The sequence below is a fragment of the Miscanthus floridulus genome, chromosome 16 (genome assembly GCF_019320115.1).
Source record: "Miscanthus floridulus cultivar M001 chromosome 16, ASM1932011v1, whole genome shotgun sequence".
NCBI lineage: Eukaryota > Viridiplantae > Streptophyta > Magnoliopsida > Poales > Poaceae > Miscanthus > Miscanthus floridulus.
In genome coordinates, this window is record NC_089595.1 from 71,803,881 (window position 1) to 71,823,540 (window position 19,660).

Below are 19,660 nucleotides of genomic sequence, written 5' to 3' on the forward strand. Positions count from 1 at the left end.
CAGTTGGTGAGATACATACTCAGTCTTCAGCACCTCAGTCAACCGAAGCAGACCAAATTTCTGCTCGAGATTGTTCAACCACTCATCAACTTGGAGGGGCTCTTCAGCCTCCTTGAAGATTGGTGGTTTAGTGTCAAGGAAATCTTTGAAGTCACTATACTAATTTGGTTCAGGTCCTTGGCGTGCACCATGCCCATCATGATTTACAATCGTGCGGAGAGCATTTGCCATAGTGCGTTGTCCTTCAACAAGTATTGCCAACAATTCCGCTAGTGTGGGCGGTGGTGGTGATGGTAGATCATCATCATCACCAGCCACACCAGTGGCATGAGTGCGAGGCATCTGCAACAATGCACAACCAGCAATTATTGGTGATGTTAGCACATTGGAGAGGAACAATCTAATTACGCCAAACTAAATTTACTGGAGAGAATGTAAAATTCATGCAATAAAATAGAGGCAATAATTCATTCTCCAATCACCATATTATCAATAGATTACTAGCACCATTCGCAGTGCATTCCCACATGACAAGTTTTAAAATCCACCATCTAAGATAAACATCCCGAAGGAAGCGGATTAAGGTACATTACATGCCATGTTCAAATTAAAAGGTACATCCAGCATCTGCCCTGGTACAGAGTCCATTACACAATGGCGACAAAAGCTTAAACTAGTGAGATTTGCTAGCTAACTACTAGTCGAAGTGGTCACTATCCACATCGGAGATGCCCTGGACTTCTTCAGGGTCATCCTATTCCTCTTCCTCTTCATTTGCAGGTTTAGCTGCATTGACATCTATCTGCATGTCCTCTTCTTCTTCATCTACCTCAATCACTTGAGGTCTAAGATTTGAGTAAACTGGTGGAGGGTGAGGAATAGGAAACAGGCAGTTGTGTAGGTGGTGGTATTCAACCTGAAGCTCCTCTAACTGCCCTTGGAGCTCATTCTCCCTTTGAAAAGCATTGTGGTTAGCCATAATCCATCCTTGACGCCTTTCTTCTGCTAACTCCAGAGCTGTGTCTCTATGATGGGTCACATGGTCCAACTCCTGTACTGCCTCATCTCTCTCTATGGTGAGGTTCATAAGCTAGTTATGAAGCTCATCTCTCTCGCGTGCTGCTTGCCTCCACTGCTGTAGGCGATAATTTGCAATGCCCCGAATCTCATCTACCTCCAGCTAAGCTTGCCCACATGCCTCCGCCCTACAGTGATACTTGTGGGCACACAACCTGAACTTGCACTAGGCTGCCATTGCCTTGCCAGCTTCTTCTAATACTATAGAGAGGGTGTCCTGCCTGACTCGACAAAGCTTCAAGACAGCCATCATAGCACTCATTTCCACATTGTCGCTCTGAACACGTTCACCACGGCCTCGAACCAAGGCCTAGCCAACTTCTTGAGTCCACTTAGCATCAGTAGGAGCCACTCAAGGAATGGAGGCAGGTGGTCCACCCACCAATTCATCTTCGAAACTTTGTGCTATGTCCATAAGCACATCAAGGGTAGCAACTTGTGTGGCTTCCCATGGGCTTTGCCCATAAGACTCGGTGCTCCACCCATGCCACAACGGTCTCGTGGGGTTCTACGGCACCACCAAGGTCACATTGTACCATAGCACCTCTTCAAATGGCACTGTCTGCACCCACATGTAACGGGGCACCTCTGGGTACCCAATTGAGCTTAGCACCCTCTAGAGCAAGGTAGGCATACCAAACTGGTCCAAAAAGGTGCTGCTATGAGGAGGAAACATGGGCGCGACCATCTATATCAAAAGGGATGCAACTCTTATGAGAGGATTATTTTTCAAGGTAGGCATAAGTAAGTTATAAGGGAGGGAGTACTGCAATATGAATGACATGAGTGAATATGACGCATGCACATTCCGTATGTCCTCACAAACCTAAGAAAAGTTAAGTTCTAGCAGAATATACAGTAGCATACACATGTTCTCTCAAATAGTGGTAACTAGTCGATCTACACGGTGCGTTGTTAGCGTACCTATAGAAAATTTCATTGTAGCCCAACCCAACAAGATATAACACTAACAATAAAAGTAGTAAGCTAAGATACTCTCTCTATATATATCCTCGGATATATATACTTTGGTATCCAAAACTACCCGACAGATATGTCCACAACTAAGCACCTTCATATGTACATGTATGCAACATGTAAATATTCTAGTGACCACAACTAACTCTCCCCTAGACCAACAGTTGGACGGTCATGCTCTCACAACTCACACTTACCTTGGCATAGAGGCAATTGATCCATACATTACCATTCAAGCGAATGGCACCCATGCAATAGCACGCCGCATGGACGACGAAATAGAAACAATCACTTTCCCCCAAGTTAGTAATTATATAAGCCACCTAAAAGTCCTTATGTGGGCTACAAGGGATGTGATCACCGGCATACTATACATTTCAGATTTTGAACACCTATACATAACAATAAGTTGGAAAACCGTTTTCGCAACCAAAAGCTTTTGTTTTTAAATACTCGTATGACATGTTTAGTGTTGAATCTAGCGCTGATACCAGCTGTCATAGAACCGTCCAATTTATAAGAACACAAGTACAAAAAATGATCGTCGAAACAATCAAATTCTCGCACTTGAGCCCATATAAATCCGGTAGTCAACTGAAACCATAAAGGATTTCAAACCAACTTGCATACAACCAAGATCACAGTAATTCAACATAACACATCACACGTTACAACATTTCACAAATAGTTTGCAGATAGATTACAACACATCAGAGTCATAGTTATTACAAACCAAGTCCTATAAAGTAGCGGAAGCAAATAGTTTAACTCACACACACGAGTTCAAATACGAGTACCAGCTTGCCGATCACATCCCATAAAAGCATTTGGATAAGATAAACAGAGATCATGCCCATGATTTAGTCTTCGTCACCCACCGGGTGGAGATAGTACTTATAGAAGCCCTGATAGAGAAGGTCATCTGCAACAAAAGGGAATAACCCTGAGTACGAGAATGTACTCAGCTAGACTTACCCATCGAAAACCAAAATAATTCACATCAAGGATCATGCATAGCTTAATTTAGTGGATCTGGCTGACACTTTCTTTTTGCGGAAAAGCATAAGTAATAATGATCAACTCTTAACCTAAGCTAGCAGTGACTTTTAGCCATTTATCTATCATCTATATTAGCACCTATACCAAGCAATCACTTGATTAAGATGCAAACATTATTAACCATAGCAGGTATAAACTGTGGCAACGTTATCATCATTCTCCATTTAACCATATCGTTAAATTAAGTGAATCTACGTTGCCGCTGCTCAGTCAAGTTCGCACTATCTAGGAGAGACGGCAATTCGAATTGATTCCTATCTAGCTAGAGGGGTATTCCTAACACAAACCCTGCTTCCTCCATCAGGGTCGCAAACAAGTCACCTTTGGTACAATTCAGGAGTCACGGGTACGATCAGTGCCACAAAACTAGAGAACCACTCTACCATGAGTGCTCAGTGACTTAACCTGCCCTTGGGCTTACACCAATGGTTCTCTACACATCCTTACTGCCATCCAGATTGCGACCAACTACTCGTGCTCCTGGCCTGAATCGAGCTACTAGGCTTCACGATCGGAACGACTTATCCGTCCAGCTAAGTGTTAAGCTGCATTCAACATGACATGAGGAAGTACAACGTATCGGTCCTTAAATGACATAGACAGAGTCACTATGTCCAAACCTACACAAGACTCTGCCTAGTCTTAATTCATTATTAACATGGTTCTTTTCCACGATAGCAATTATAGCTAACCATGATCCACCTCATCCTAAAGCTCGCAGGTGACAGGAAATCACCCGACTTCTACCGCACTAAGCATGGCTAAGCATTTAACTCGTTCCTGATCTTAAATAGGATTCAAGTGCGATATCTGGACAATGATAGATATATAATGCAACAATTGGTTCCAACCAATTCCTATATTTAATGCATCATCAACAATAAAAGATACTCAATATGTTTGTAAGAACATGGGAGACTTAGAATGCTCCGGGGCTTGTCTTTCAGGAAAGAGGATGGGTGGTGGTCAGGGCACTCGGGCAACTCCTCCTTGGTGGCTGCTTCGTCGGTTGCCCAAACCTCGGGCTCCTCCTCCTGGCTTGCTCCCTCGAACTCCAGAAGCGTCACTCCCTCTGGCACACCTATTGCATGTATGCGCAAGATAAATATCATGGATGCATATGAACGAAGTTAGGGATGCTCGGGTAATGCACATGCTTACTGTAGTCCACATATTCTAACTTAAGCACTATTCAAATCACTTTAACTTACTAAGTTTATACAACCTAATGTACAATTGCTCATCTTCAGTTAAGGACCTTGCACCTGCACCTAAGCATGTTCTCAAGTTAGGCTAGCACCTAAACAATCAACAAGAACATTGCAACAAAGCATACACACAAACATTCGTATTTCAGCAAAACAAGAACTATACAGCGGTATAGTAAACTGATCATAACCGAAGATCTACAAATCAAAATGACAAGAAACAAGACAATTTGGAAAGATTATGAAATTTCCTATAACTCATTTTCAGACCTCAAGGCATGATTCCAACCTTTACCAGGTTGAATTTACATAACCACATAATCAGGTCCAAACAAGACAGAGAGCAAGCAAAACTGTGATTCAACTTTAAACGACTGTAACTCCTAAACTACTAGGCCAAATACCACAAAATTTTAACAGGAGCTAGATACATAAGTTATCTACAACTTTTGTATTCACTACTTTCCCATAAAACCAATTTATCATGGTGAACTTTGCAAAGTTCCTAGAACTGTCTAGAAAGACATAATGCAAGAAAATAATTATTAACTTATGTGGCAAACATATGAATTGACAAAACAAATTTTACTAACTCATGACACATATCAAAATAACACCAAAAAGTAAAGTGTTCACCACCAATTCATTTATTTTAATGCTTTTCTTAATTTATTTAGTTATTTAAGGGGAATAATAAACATATATGAAAACTGCACCATTTAATCTACAAAAATTCCAGTAGGTACTACATGCACCAAGTAGGCTACTGTAAAAATTTCACATCATTTGAACAAGTATAACATCCTACACAAAAATGACAAGGCATAAAGGCTTAAAATAACATAAATAGGAACCCTAGTGAGTAGTGTCAAGCAACAAATTTTATATTTTTCTTAGCATTCTTAAGGTACTAGGACAAACTCCAAAAAAATTCATGAGCATTGGATTCATAGATAATTTATTAAAATTCACACAAGGATCATTTAATGATAAAAGGAAAATCTATAACTCAAAAACTATTCATGCACTGACTCTAAAATTTTTACCAGAGCTTCTACTCATGAAAAAGAGCTCGCCATCCAAATTTCATAATTTTTGGAGCACAGGAACTCTAGATATGAATTAAACAAGTTTGCATCCATTAGAAACACATTTTAAGTTTTCATTTAATTCTTCCAGAAACTCTACTACAAGTGCTAATATTATATTTTTCCTAAATACTATACTTCATCAAGATCCTAACAAAATTAGAACCACCCAATTTGGATCTACAAAACTGGAGATATAAATTTTACAAAACATCATTCAAATCTGAAATATTTGAACTATCCTTCTAATTCTAAGTCACTGACAACCGGGGTCCACTGGTCAGCCGGGCCCACACGTCATAGACACAAAATAGAGGAGCCGACGCGGACCGGCGTGGGATCAATGGAACTCGTCGGCGGTGACTTTTCCGACGACGGCACCGGCGCAACAAGCTTCCTCACGACATTGCGCACCTACAGAGCTAACTAATTGGACCTATGGCCAGAGCTAGCGACTACGGCGGTGGCCATGGTGGTGCGGCGGTGCAGGACGATGGTGAGACGCCGGCGCTGTAGCGTGCCATCAGAGAACTGATCGATCGACTGATAGCGTACTTTCATAGCATTCAAACTCTAAAACCGTGATGATCTAGCTCATGGCGTAGTTGACAAAATTGTAGTACCAAGTGAGGTCTTCAACTTTGCCAATTGGAGCTCGAGCTGGTTCAGCTTGGTTTGGGAGATACAAGGCTCCAAACATCGACACAAGAAACTGAAACTCAGTTTTCAGACTTGGAAAATTTCTAAGTCTCCAAATAGACCTCAAAACTGACTTGTGGGCCCTTTCTAAGCATGTTCTGCACATTTTCATGAGATGGTCATAAAATAACTTTTGTTCCTTATATAATTTGCTACAACTTTGCTTTAGGTTGCTCAGACATGCAAACACTCTAAGCTATACTTTTTAAATAGTCAAACAAAAGAGCTCTAGGGGTCAACACAAGTCAAACTATTATTTGAAAACATAATTAGGCAATATGGTCAACATGAACATTGTTCCTTATGACATTCTAAGTGTAGCTAAGTTGTTTAAGAGGATAATTAGCCACACCACACATTGATCACACAAAATCAAGCATGACATGTATTGAAACAAGGAAGAACAAGTGAAATGTTACTTTTGTTTCAAAGCCATGTTTCATATGTTTCATGAATGGATGAATGATGCTCATGTTTATGAAATCCTAGTGCAAATGTGGAAGCCAAACATCTAGGGTGTTACACTACTTGCTAAGGGGTGGATAGTGGAGATCCACTATGATCTGCATGGTGATGCCTACTACCATCCAAAGCTTCTCTCCCTTGTAAGCCGCTACCACACCAGGTGCACCGTGTAGTACCAAACGGAGCATTGGATCCACCCTGACTACATCGGCTTCTGTGAGATGGAGGTGTACATCTGTGAAGGGAGTCAGGTGCACTACATCCACTGTTCTATCACAACATGGCTCACACGTGCAGCTGCCATCTGAGATGCTGCCAGGCAGGCGTTGGTGGTTAATCATGACCGCCACTTTGACAACATTGCATGGGACAAGGATCGCTATCTTCCTCACCATCAAAGTTGTCAGTCCACCTACAACATCTTTACTCCACTTGGGGAGGAGAACTTCAGGCTTAGGCCTACTATGGTGAGCATGGCCTAGACCAACACTGACTTGGACCAGACCTTGGATGAGCTAGATGCCATGGGGAAGGCATACCTGCAGCTTGCACTTGAGAATGACATGTTGAAGCAGCAACAAGGCGGCCCTGATGTGGAGGCGCCAAGTATTCCTACTGAGTCGCCCTCAAGGAATAGAGGAGGCCATGGAGACCCTAACACCAGCACCAACATTGAACCATAGGAGGTTTCCCCAAATATGTAATAAACATGCTTAGATGTGCGAGAGTGTGTTTAGTTTCTTTTCTTTTCAATCATTGAACAATTGTCACTAAAGTGGTTGGATGATTGTCATGATGGATAATATTTGATTTGGATTTTGGCCATGATTGTGGTGATTTGTGGGCATGTCCACAGTCATTTATTTTAAGACTAAGGCTTAAGGATAGTATGAATAAATAATTGGATTTCTTTTTATCCTGTTGTCCCGTTCTGTTTCATTCTGAGTAGTCCACCTTTATCAGTTCATATCTCATGTCCTGGATGTTCAATGTCCATGAAACTTTAATGGATAAGAGTAGACTTCTGTATCTTTCTTTTGGCTCTAGAATCACCTCAATACCTTTTACGGTTTGTGAGTTATAGCTGTTGCAAGACTGATGTTTCTGTGCTGTCAGAAATTAGGAGCAGTGTTCAATCTCATCTGTTTTTGCCTAAACAAACGTCAGAATCTGGGAATGTGTTCTAAATAAAAATTGTAGAGAATTTTATAAGCTTTCCAGAAATGTAAATTTAGCATTTAGACGATAAACAGAGAGCAAGATATGTTCATTTTACCGTACTATTGTCTGACCAACTCGCCAGAAAAATTCAGACTGCTTATCTTTCTTGTATACGTTATATATCTCTTGACTTTGGTTCTATATCATCTACCTTCAGCATGCTGTTATCTCTTAAATATTACATATCCTGGACATATGAGACTTATATGATGTATCTACAGATGGTGAACACCACGAGGAACAACCAAGGGGGCGAGAACTTGCCGCCACCACCCCCTATCACTATGGAGCAACTGATGATGATGCAAACTCAATTGTTGCTGTAGATGGCTCAGAACATGTAGAACAATGGGAATGGAAATGGGAATGCACCCCCTCAAGTTAGAGACAAGAGGGGAGAGTTTCTGAAGGGACATCCGCCTGTCTTCAAGCATTCCACTAACCCTCTCCAAGCTGATGACTGGTTACGTGCAATTGAGAGGCAACTTGGGATTGCACAATGTGATGATAGGGAGAAAGTGTTGTATGCAACTGGGCAACTGTAGGGGGCTGCACTTGACTGGTGGGAGCCTTTCCACTTTGGCCGTTCTGAAGCTAACCCCATAACTTGGCAAGAATTTCACAATGCTTTCTGCTCTCACCATGTTCCTACTGGGTTGATGAAATTGAAAAAAGGAATTCCTTGCTCTCAAACATGGAGGCATGACCGTGGCTGAGTATCATGACAAATTCATACAATTGTCATGGTACACACCTACTGAAGTGGACGATGATGATAAGAGGTAGGATCTATTCATGGAAGGTCTAAATGATGGTCTCCAGTACCAACTGTTGTCCCATACCTTTGCTAGTTTCCAGCAGCTAGTGGACAAGGCCATGGTTGTAGAGAACAAGCGCCATCAAATGGAGGACAAGAAGAGGAAATTATAGGGGCAGCAGTCCAAGAGCAACACTCATGTCTGCACTATTCCTCAGCAAGCTTACCCACAGTAGTGCTATCAAGGTTAGTCAAGCCTAATCAACTATAACTAGCAGCCACAGCGTGCACAGCAGCAGCAGCAGTATAGGGCAGCAAGCTAACAATGTTCCTGTGAAGGGCATTGTTCCTAATGCTCCACCAAAGAATGGCTCACCAAAGGCGCCAAATGCTATCAATGACAACAAATGTTTCAGCTGTGGTGAACTAGGACATTACACCAATAGATGTCCTAAGAAGTTGGCTAATGTGTAGCAGAATTATGTCCATGGAAAGATCAATCATGTGACCGCAGAGATAGCTCAGGAGGCACCTGATGTGGTGATCGGTACGTTTTCGGTCAACTCAAACTTTGCATTCTTTCATAGCATATACTTTCATAAAGAAGCATGGCATACCCATATGTGTTATGAAGATACCCATGTTACTAAACTCACCTGGAGGGGAAATGAAAGCAAATTAGGTGTGTTTAGTTGCTAGTCTCATCACAAGGGGGGGTAGAATTTCAAGCTAACCTTGTAGTCATAGACTCATCAGGAATTGATGTTATCTTGGGTATGGATTGGTTGAGGCCACGAAAGGCAGTTATACATTGTGAGAATAGTTCTATGATTCTAACCGCTCCGTCTAGAAACAAAGTTGAGTATGTAGCAACACAGTCAGCTTTAGAAATCTTTTGGGTTAACCAATTGAAGGGTACATCCAGAGTGGATATACAGATAGTAAATGAGTATCCAGATGTCTTCCCTAATGAGTTACTAGGTATGCCACCTGAATGAGATATTGAGTTTATAATTGAACTTTTACCTAAAAGTACACCCATATCTAAGAGACTGTATAGAATGGGAGTGAATGAATTAGTGAAACTTAAGAAACAATTAAGGGAACTGCTAGATAAGGGTTATGTCTGACCTAGTTCTTCACCTTGGGGAGCACCAGTGTTGTTTGTAGAAAAGAAAGATGGAACACAAAGAATGTGTATAGATTATAGATCACTTAATGAGGTAATAATTAAGAACAAGTATCCACTACCTAGAATCAATGACTTGTTTGACCAGTTGAAAGGAGCTTGTGTGTTTTCTAAGATCGACCTCCGATCTAGATACCATCAGTTGAGAATAAGATGTTCTGACATTCCCAAAACCACTTTTGTGACCCGATATGGACTATATAAGTTCACAGTTATGTCTTTTGGTCTAACAAATGCACCTGCATACTTCATGTATTTGATGAACAAAGTATTCATGGAGTATCTTGATAAGTTCATAGTTGTGTTTATTAATGATATATTAGTCTTCTCTAAGAATGAAGAAGAGCATAAGGATCATTTGAGGCTAGTCTTGCAAAAGCTTAGAGAACATCAGCTCTATGCTAAGTTTAGTAAATGTGAGTTCTGGCTAAAAGAAGTATCTTTCCTTGGCCACATCATCTCTAATGGAGGAGTAGCGATAGATCCCAAGAAAGTTAGAGATGTGCTGAGTTTGAATCCACCTCAGGATGTTAGTGAGATTTGGAGTTTCCTTGGTATGGCTCATACTATAGGAGATTTATCGAGGGGTTTTCCAAGATAGCAAAACCTATGACTACTCTATTGGAGAAGAATGCTAAGTTTGTGTGGTCTAAAGAGTGTTAGGCTAGTTTTGAAGAGTTGAAAGAGAGAATGACTTCTGCCCTAGTGTTCACCTTACCTGATCTTACTAAAAGCTTCTCTATCTATTGTGATGCCTCACGGTGAGGTCTTGGATGTGTTCTTATGCAAGAGGGTAGAGTTGTTGCCTATGCATCCAAACAGCTGAGAAAATATGAGTTAAATTATTCGACTCATGATCTAGAGTTAGCGGATGTAGTACATGCTCTCAAGATTTTGAGGCATTACCTGATTGGTCATAAGTGTGAGATTTATACGGACCATAAGAGTATGAAGTACATATTCGCACAGTCAGATCTGAATTTGAGGTAGCACAGATGGCTAGAGTTAATCAAGGATTATGGTTTGGAGATACACTATCATCAAGAAAAGCTAACATAGTAGCAGATGCTCTGAGTAGGAAGAGTTATGTCAACATGGCCTATGCAACTCAATTACCCAGGGAGTTGTGTGAAGAGTTTGAACACTTGAATTTGAGTATTGTGGCTAATACTATGGAATTATAGGTGGAACCTACCTTAGAATGAGAGATTCGTAAGGAACAGCTAGATGATGAGAAAATCAAGGACATTGCTGAGCGTATAGTAATTGGTAAAGCACTAGGATTCCATATGGATGATCAGAGAACAATGTGGTTTGGTAGAAGGATTTGTGTGCTAGAAGTGAAATCTATTAGGGAGTCTATCTTGAGGGAAGCTCATGACTCAGCTTATTCTATACACCCGAGAAGTACTAAGATGTATCTTGATCTTAGAGTGAGATATTGGTGGTATGGACTAAAGAGAGATGTAGCCGAATATGTGGCCATATGCGATACATGCCAAAGAGTAAAGGATGAGCATCAGAGGCCAGCAGGTTTACTTCAACCTATGAAAATACACGAGTGAAAATGGGAGGAAGTTGGAATAGACTTTATAGTGGGCTTACCCCATACACAAAAGGGATATGACTCAATCTGGGTAATCATAGATCGGTTGACCAAAGTGGCACATTTTATTCCTATCAAGACTACTTATTCAGGTGCAAAGTTAGCAGAGCTATACATGGAAAGGATTGTATGTTTGCATGGGGTATCGAAGAAGATTGTTTTTGATAGAGGTACACAGTTCACATCTCATTTCTGGCAGAAGTTGAACTTTAGTTCAGCGTATCATCCATAGACAGATGAGCAAACGGAGAGAAAGGATCAGATTTTAGAGAGCTTGTGATCTACAGTATGGGACAAGCTAGAATAAGAGTTTGCCTTATGATGAATTCTCTTATAATGATAGTTACCAGAAAAGTCTCAAAATGGCACCGTTTGAAGTGTTGTATGGCAGAAAGTGCAGGATACCACTGTTTTGGAGCAAAATAGGGGAAAGTCAAGTTTTTAGGCTAGAAGTTTTACAATAGGTAGAAAAACATGTACAAACACTGAGGTAGAATTTGAAGGTTGCACAGTCTCGTCAGAAGAGTTATGCTGACACTAGAAGAAGGGATTTGGTGTTTGAGATCGATAATTTTGTTTACCTCAAAGTTTCACCTATGAGAGGAATTAAGAGGTTTCATACTAAGAGAAAGTTGTCTCCTAGGTATGTGGGACCTTTCAAGATAATTGATAGAAGAGGAGAAGTTGCTTATCGGCTACAGTTACCTGAGCAGCTCTCAAGTGTTCATGACGTCTTCCATATGTCACAGCTTAAGAAATGTTTAAGGGTACCCAAGGAACAGTTACCTTTGGATGAGCTTGATATCCAAAAGGACCTTTCTTATAAAGAACACCTAGTGAGAATTTTGGAAACAGCTGAGAGAGTTACAAGGAGTAAGGTTATAAGAATGTGTAAAGTTTAGTGAAACAGACATTCTGAGGATGAGGCAATTTGAGAAAGAGAGGAAGATCTGATATCTGAGTATCCCTATCTTTTTCAACCATCTAAATCTCAAGGACGAGATTCATCTTAAGGGGGGTAGGTTTGTAACACCCTAAAGATTTATTTAGAATTTAGTAATTAAATTTGAGCATTATTTTTTTTGCATTTTAACCTAGGTTAAATAGTAATTTTTGGCTAATTAAAATTAACTATAAGATTTAGAAACATGTTTGTTGCATTCATGCTGAAGCATACTATTTTTGGTTGAGTGTAGGGCTAGGTTGTTTGAGGTTGAATTTAAATTTCATTTGAATTTGATCAATCTTCAAAGCTCTAAAAATATAAAAGGATTTCCTGTTTAAAACTTTCTTCTTTCTCCTTTCTAGCCCAGCACTAGAACTAGCCCATGCCTATTTTTTTCTTTTCCACACTTGGATTCTAGCCTTGGGCCCTTGCTGGCCATCTGGCTCGCTCTCCCCTTCCCTTCTCCTTTACACGTACGAGCGGGCCTAGTCATCTCTAGCACCTGGGTCCCGCCTGTCGACGCCCAACCTTCTGCTTCCTCGTGCCAGGAATCCTGCGCTTGCCTTCATTGTCATCTTCATTTCTTCTTTGAAAACTTGAGTGATGGAGGCCATTAAGGGGGCACTTTCAAGCCTAGTAGTGATGCCGGCACCCGTTTCTAGTTCTACCGCCCCCGCTCGCCTATAAAGCCCATGCCGAGCCCCTACCTCTCTTGCTTTCACTCTCTGTTCGCACGCACATGAATGGTGAACATGCTAGGGAGCTTTTTTGGTGCTTTGCCACGACCGTAGGTGCTCTCCTTTCTCGTTTTCATCATGATTTTGTCTGAATTTGAGCTCACCGATGCCCTTTTCTCTCTCTAGTCCGCCACCGCATGTCGTCGGACCTCTTGGAGCCTTCGCGAATGCTGTGAACGCCGCCATTAGAATCATGGTATAACCATCGTCATCCCCATGCCTTCACTTTCGTTTCTAGCTTATGGAATCACTGTATTAGCGAGCTCTGCATTCACCATTCATGGCGCCGCCATGGGGGCTGTCGCCTCGACGTACTTCCCACCATCTCTTTGTATCTCGTTGAACTCATGATGTTTAGCTCGTCACTGCCATGCTTTCAGTTTCGAACAAGGTGGCCAGGAACGCCATTCTGGCATCCACCGCGGTGTTCGGCTCACCGCCAGTCATGGCAGGCTTGCCGGTGCCACTGTGCAGGCGGTGGGGAACCTTCCCCTTTGTTTCCCACTGTCTGATCTGGGTTGAACGGTCGCAATTAGAACATAACCCTTCGGGGTTATGAATGGTCCACCATGGACCATGGACGCGACGCACCGTGCCCACGTCAGTGCGCCCACCGCACACCTAGTGAACCGGGCCAACCAAAGTGTGCCACGTCACGCCCAGTCAGCGGCGACGCGGTCAAACCGTGGTCAGCCGAGCGCACTTTGCACTTTAGCCCTTCTATTTTCCCTAAAAATCAACCCGCAGTCCAACATCAGTTCAAAAGCATTTACTTTTAGTCCTGTATTTATCTGTTTTAGCCCCTATATTTTTTAATAATAGTACACGCCGTCCAAAACACGTTAAAATTCAGATTTTATTAGTTTAAAGTCAAATTTGAGTTTGGCTTATTTACAGAAATGCCATTGAAACTTGTATTATACATAACTTTTGCGTTTTAAATCTGATTAGAGTGATTCTTTCGCTCATGTGTTCATAGCAGTACGTAGATTAGTTTTATGAGCTTTTTTTATCTCTATTTTTACTGTTTGGTGTACTGTTCTAATAGAAGTATATTTGTATGCATGTGGTGACTGGAATAGATGCTTGATTAGTGAATTGGAACACGTTTAAAGGGTGATCAGTTCAAGGTTGCTGAGGATCAGTTGGGTGACCAATAGTACCAGGAAGGAAACTTTGAGGAAGGCAAGCGTAGCAAAGGCCCCTTGTACCTATGAACTCTATAATTCATACATATGCATGTGTTTAAAATTGAATTGCCCTTAAGGACTTTACCTAGATTATTTCTTGTACTACACATCCTTGTTACCTATGGTTTGGGATGCATTTTGGATAGTTGCTGCAGTGCATAACCTAAAGTAAATATTAAACATGATTAAAGGTATATGCAACATGTTAAAATGGTACTTTTTAACAACTTTTAGGGGGCTAGAGTACTAGGTTGAGTGCTCTAGTGCCTCTCCATAAGGACTCAATCCTGAAGCGGCTACCTAAAAGGTTTCGTACAACCCCGAGTGTCAAATGGCTCTGACTTTAGCCTAGTACCTAGACTATACTAGCTTGTCTGTAGCTTTTTGTAAGGGCAAGAGGGGGCACTAGTTGGTATGTTTGTTTTCCTTCTAGGATGTGTACTATGCCATGACCATGAGTGCCACTCCTAGAGGAGGGCCGCATATGGCTAGACGGCTAAAACCTTAGTAGCTACGACTTATTAGTGTGACTAGCAAAGGATTATGTAGTGAAACCCTACTACGCTTCCTTGGTAGAGGCGGTGTGGGCTTTGCAAACCCTAGCATTGGGAATCACGGCTCAGTGGGTAAAGTTGTACAATTTCTATAGAAATATTTAACCTGGTATAATAGTCAGGCTCATGGATACGAGCGGCCTAGATCCTTCATGATTAGTGGTTACCATGGTTGGTTTGGGATTGACTCAATCTTGATTAATTATTAATACAACTTTGGTTGGTTTATTCCCTAAAATAGTGATTCAAGTGTAATAAAACTTGACCAACTAAAATTACTAACCACAGTCAAACTGTGTCTAGCCTTTGAGCCTCATAGATCCCTTTGTTATACTTGCTAAGCATGGTGCGCTTACACTTGTTCCACATTCAATGAAAATCCTGGATGGGTAACAGATGTCATATATGAGTTCCCTGAAGATGTCTAGGACTACTAGATTGAATCCACTAGTTGGAGTCCTTGTGGCAACATGGGTTTAGTTTTCCACTTTATGTAATATTGTTGCTGATGATCAAGACTATGTGATAACTTTGTGATGAGAGATGCGATGTAATAAAGTACTTTACTTTGATATTATTACAATTTGAGTTTATATGTGTGTTGGGACATCCTAGGTGCACATATATGAGTACTTGGTTTTGTTATGCAAAATTGGGTGCGACAAGGGAGATGAAGTGATGAACCGCTAGCCTATTTTATTCTTATCGACTGCTTTGAATTATATTTTGCAATGGCAAAGGTGGGTAATTTACATGCAAAAATAGGGGGTTCACATAGTTTCATACACGGTTTATGCGGTTCACACGGTTTACACCGTTGGGCCTCTAATTAGCAATCGTAAGATAGTAAGATAAAATTCTTTCATTCTGAATTTTTGTTGCATTTTCATACATGGTTTATGTGATTCACACGGTTCGGAGGATGATGATTGACTTCCCCAAGACGTTCGACATCCCCGCACCATGGAACCCTCAAGAACGGAGCAATCATAAAATCCCAAGAGGGTTTTGTGGAACTCACCTTGCTCCGCTCTGATCCCCCTCATCCCCAGTGATCCGCTATGTCGTGACGTCGCTGCCCGATCTGAGGATCTGACTTTTGCCACCGCTACGTGTGTCCTCGTTCCATGGAGAAGCTCCTAATGGATGTGGCTATTGAGATTGCTAGCCGCACGTTGTGGCTACAGCGGATCCCATGGAAGATCTTGGAAGCCTATAGGCAACCTATTTGCAAAGGCGTAGGGTGTGCAACGACGCCATAGTGGGATGGCGCATACCACTACGGCAAGTGCTGCTACGTGGGATCCAAAGTGGGACCCAAAACCAGTTCTATGACCACAAGTACCATGCCAAGCTTATCACCAGGCTTGCTAGCGCCAGCAACCTAGAGGCCTGCTTCTATGCTGGATATGTCGTATTCATGGAAGACCACAGCGCACTCATGCCATGGCTTGACATGCTTGAGCGCTCCACCATGGCAGGCCATGATGTTGCTACATTTGTTCTCTCCACCATGGCAGGCCATGATGTTGCTACATTTGTTCTCTCCCTTGTGCTTCATAGGTCCAATAGCGGTGCCAGCAATGACAACATTGCCCGTTGGTGGTTGAGGAAGGTCAAAGGTGATGAAGCAGGCCAGGAGGCGAATGTGACATGGAAGAATGAGAAATGTACATGGAGCATCCAACAGGCCATGTTTGTGTTGCACGACTTGGCTAGGCAGCCAGCGCTGGGTAAGTCTAGTCCGCTGCCGCCTCTAGCCATGCTAGTGCGTCGCTAGGATGGACATTAGTGCAGAGGTGGAGGCTGTGGCTACCACATAGGATTGGAAGGTTGGGGGGAGAGTGGGCTATGTTCCGCAGTGAGAAGTGTAGGATCCGCAATGAGTGTGATAGGTTCTTCACAAGTATGTGGTAGATTCTAGGCAGATCAATGTTGATATGTATATATCTAGACGATGGGGATTTGTATGATAAACTCTACATTCTCCTCAATACAATGATACGCAAGTACAATTCCTTTCTAAACTCGTTACAGTTACCTTCCTTCTCGTATGATGCAGTTCAGATTCCATTGCACATGTTTCCAATTTCTTAATACAAGTTATTCAAGTCATATCCACTAATAAACACGAACGGGGAAGGCAACAGTCAAGGTCCATGACATCCATGGCCACCCACACAAGTCATGGAAGACAGAGCAGGGAAGACGACGCAGACCATTTGATTCCTTGCACTTTGCAATCTAACACTAATGCTGAATCACCGTATGAAACGGCGATCGGAGCTGCAACAATGACAATTTGCAAACACAGCAAACCAATTTGCAAATAAACCAAGGCAAATACTTCCACTCCAGCACCATCTTAGTGAGGTGCTTTATCTCACGTCTATGTAGCCAAGGCAAATACTACAACATTTAAAAAAATGGAGTAACAAACATCGCATTCAATTATTAATTGTTTTTAAGGCAAAAACTATATATAAACAACATAGTAACAATCATCACAACAACTTCATTGATAACTTCAGTTACATTCCATAGTTGTACAATACTCCCTCTGGTCCATTTTATATGGCGCAAGTTAGAATGACATGGTCTCCTAGATTACACTTTGACCATTCATTTACTTTATATTATATTATTTATGTTTATAAACTTTTAATATTGGATAGTATAAGTCCTTACAGATCTAATCGTATAAAGTTTGTATTATAATAATTAAAAATTATTAGCCTAATTATTGGTCAAAGTTTTTAAAATTTGAATCTTGATATGCGTGTGCGCCAGATAAAATGGATCGGGGGGAGTAACCAAGACCTATCGAAGACTATTGGGTGTACAATAACAAAGACCTACAAGTATAGGTACATCCCATAGTTGAGTTTGGAGATAGGCAGTGCACACTAAGGATGAGGCAGCACATCGCAAAACTTCCACTAGCATCTGCACCTCTCATGGTCAAGAGAGAGAGGCATGAAGAGAAGCATCTTAGTGAGGTGCTTTACCTTCCCTGCTACACCTCTCATGGTCGAGAGAGAGGCAAGAAGAGGAGCATCTCAGTGAGGTGCTTTACCTTCCCTACTGCACCTCTCATGGTTAGGAGATAGAGAGGTAAGAGGAGGAGGTGTGGAAGAGAAGCGCCGCCGTCATCACTACTGCTCTAGAGGAAGGAGAGTATCGCTAGGGTGCCGGACTGATGAATCAGCAGCAGTACAAGAAATACACAGGGCAGAAACATGGCAACTGTACATACATACATATCACCTTCCTAGCGGCCTTGCGCATTTTGGAAACCAAACCAGGGATACCAAAGTAAATTAGTACCCCTTGGCTTGCCCAAATAAGCGAACCCCCTTAATCACAAAACTTCCACTAGCACCTAGATCGAGCAGCCCCCGCTACGCCTAGATGCCGATAATACCCAATATTGAAGGCCTTCTCCCAATGTCGTAGCTACCACATGAGGAGTTGGAGAACGAGCGCCATGGTGATGAAGAAAATATAGATGGTTGGCTCAACATAGCTTTGTCTATATCTATCTGTATCTAAGGAGGAAGGAGTGTGTGGATTGCCAAGAGGTACATCCAGCCTTGGCTTAAATAGGCCAACTTTGAAGATGGAGAAGCCAAGAGGAGGCATAGAGTAATGGTGATGCAACTGTATTGTGGGTTGTTGGCAAATGGGAACATAACACACGCTCAATTTACTACCACCGGTACACCAAACGGTCATGTAGGACTGGTGGCCATAACGCCTATCCCAGTTGGCTCGGCTTTTCATACAACAGAGAAAATACTATAGCCACATCTATTGTTAATCCATCGGTGGTAGAAGTTTGAACTGTCGGTTTACTTCTTAGGAGGCCTAGCTATTAGTCCAACCTACGGTGGGAGTATAACATCATCACTTCTATCACTATGGCAGTAAAAGTGGCAATAGTCACTACTACAGACTATATATCATTATCACCACTTTCACTATTGTAGCGATATAAGCGACTATGTTATACTTTCACCACCGGTTGGACTGATAGTGAGGCCTCCTGAGGAAGGAAACCAGCAGTTGAGACATCTACCACTGATGGGTTAACAATAGATGCGGTAGTGGTATTTTCTCAGTCATATGAAATGCCGAGCCGACTAGGTTACGTGTTATGGCCGCCGGCCCTCCATGATAGTTTGGTCTATCGGCGGTGAAGTTACCATGAGTTATTTTCCAACTACCAATAACATAGTTGCATCACAATTACTTGCACTTCTCCATCTTCAAGGTTGGCCTATTTAACCAAGCTCTAGATGCACCTCTTGGGCTCAATCCACACTCTTGAATCCACACACTCGTGAGCGCTATTGTATCTTTTCCCATCACCAAGAAGTGCTTTGTCTTCATCCTTGTACCTCTCATGGTCTCCTAGCCGTGAGAGGTGCAATATGGAGATAAAGCACCTCACTGGGTGTTTGGAGAAGGCCTTCAAGATTGGGTGCCTTAGATTCCATAACCTTACTGCCATTAGCATCGAGATGCAGATCTGCATCCCTGTAACACCCTAAAATTAACTACTTTCTAAAAAGAGTAAAATGATTTCTGTTAATTGTTTTGTGCTCATAAAAACATAGGTAAAAGAAAATTAAAATCCAACATAAGGGTAGCAACATGTTTGCGCATACATGCCATTGCATTGGTACTTTTGTGATGAGTGGTTTGGAAAATGAATTTAAATCTCAATCTTCAAAATATTATTTTCAAGTAGTGGTTTACAAAGAATTTGAAAACTTGCAAAAATAAAGTTAGATAAGATGCTTTGTTTTCAAAATCCAAAGGCTTGGAAAAGGTTTTAAGACACGTTAGAACGATGCCTCTCTTTCCGGGAATCTTTTTGACCT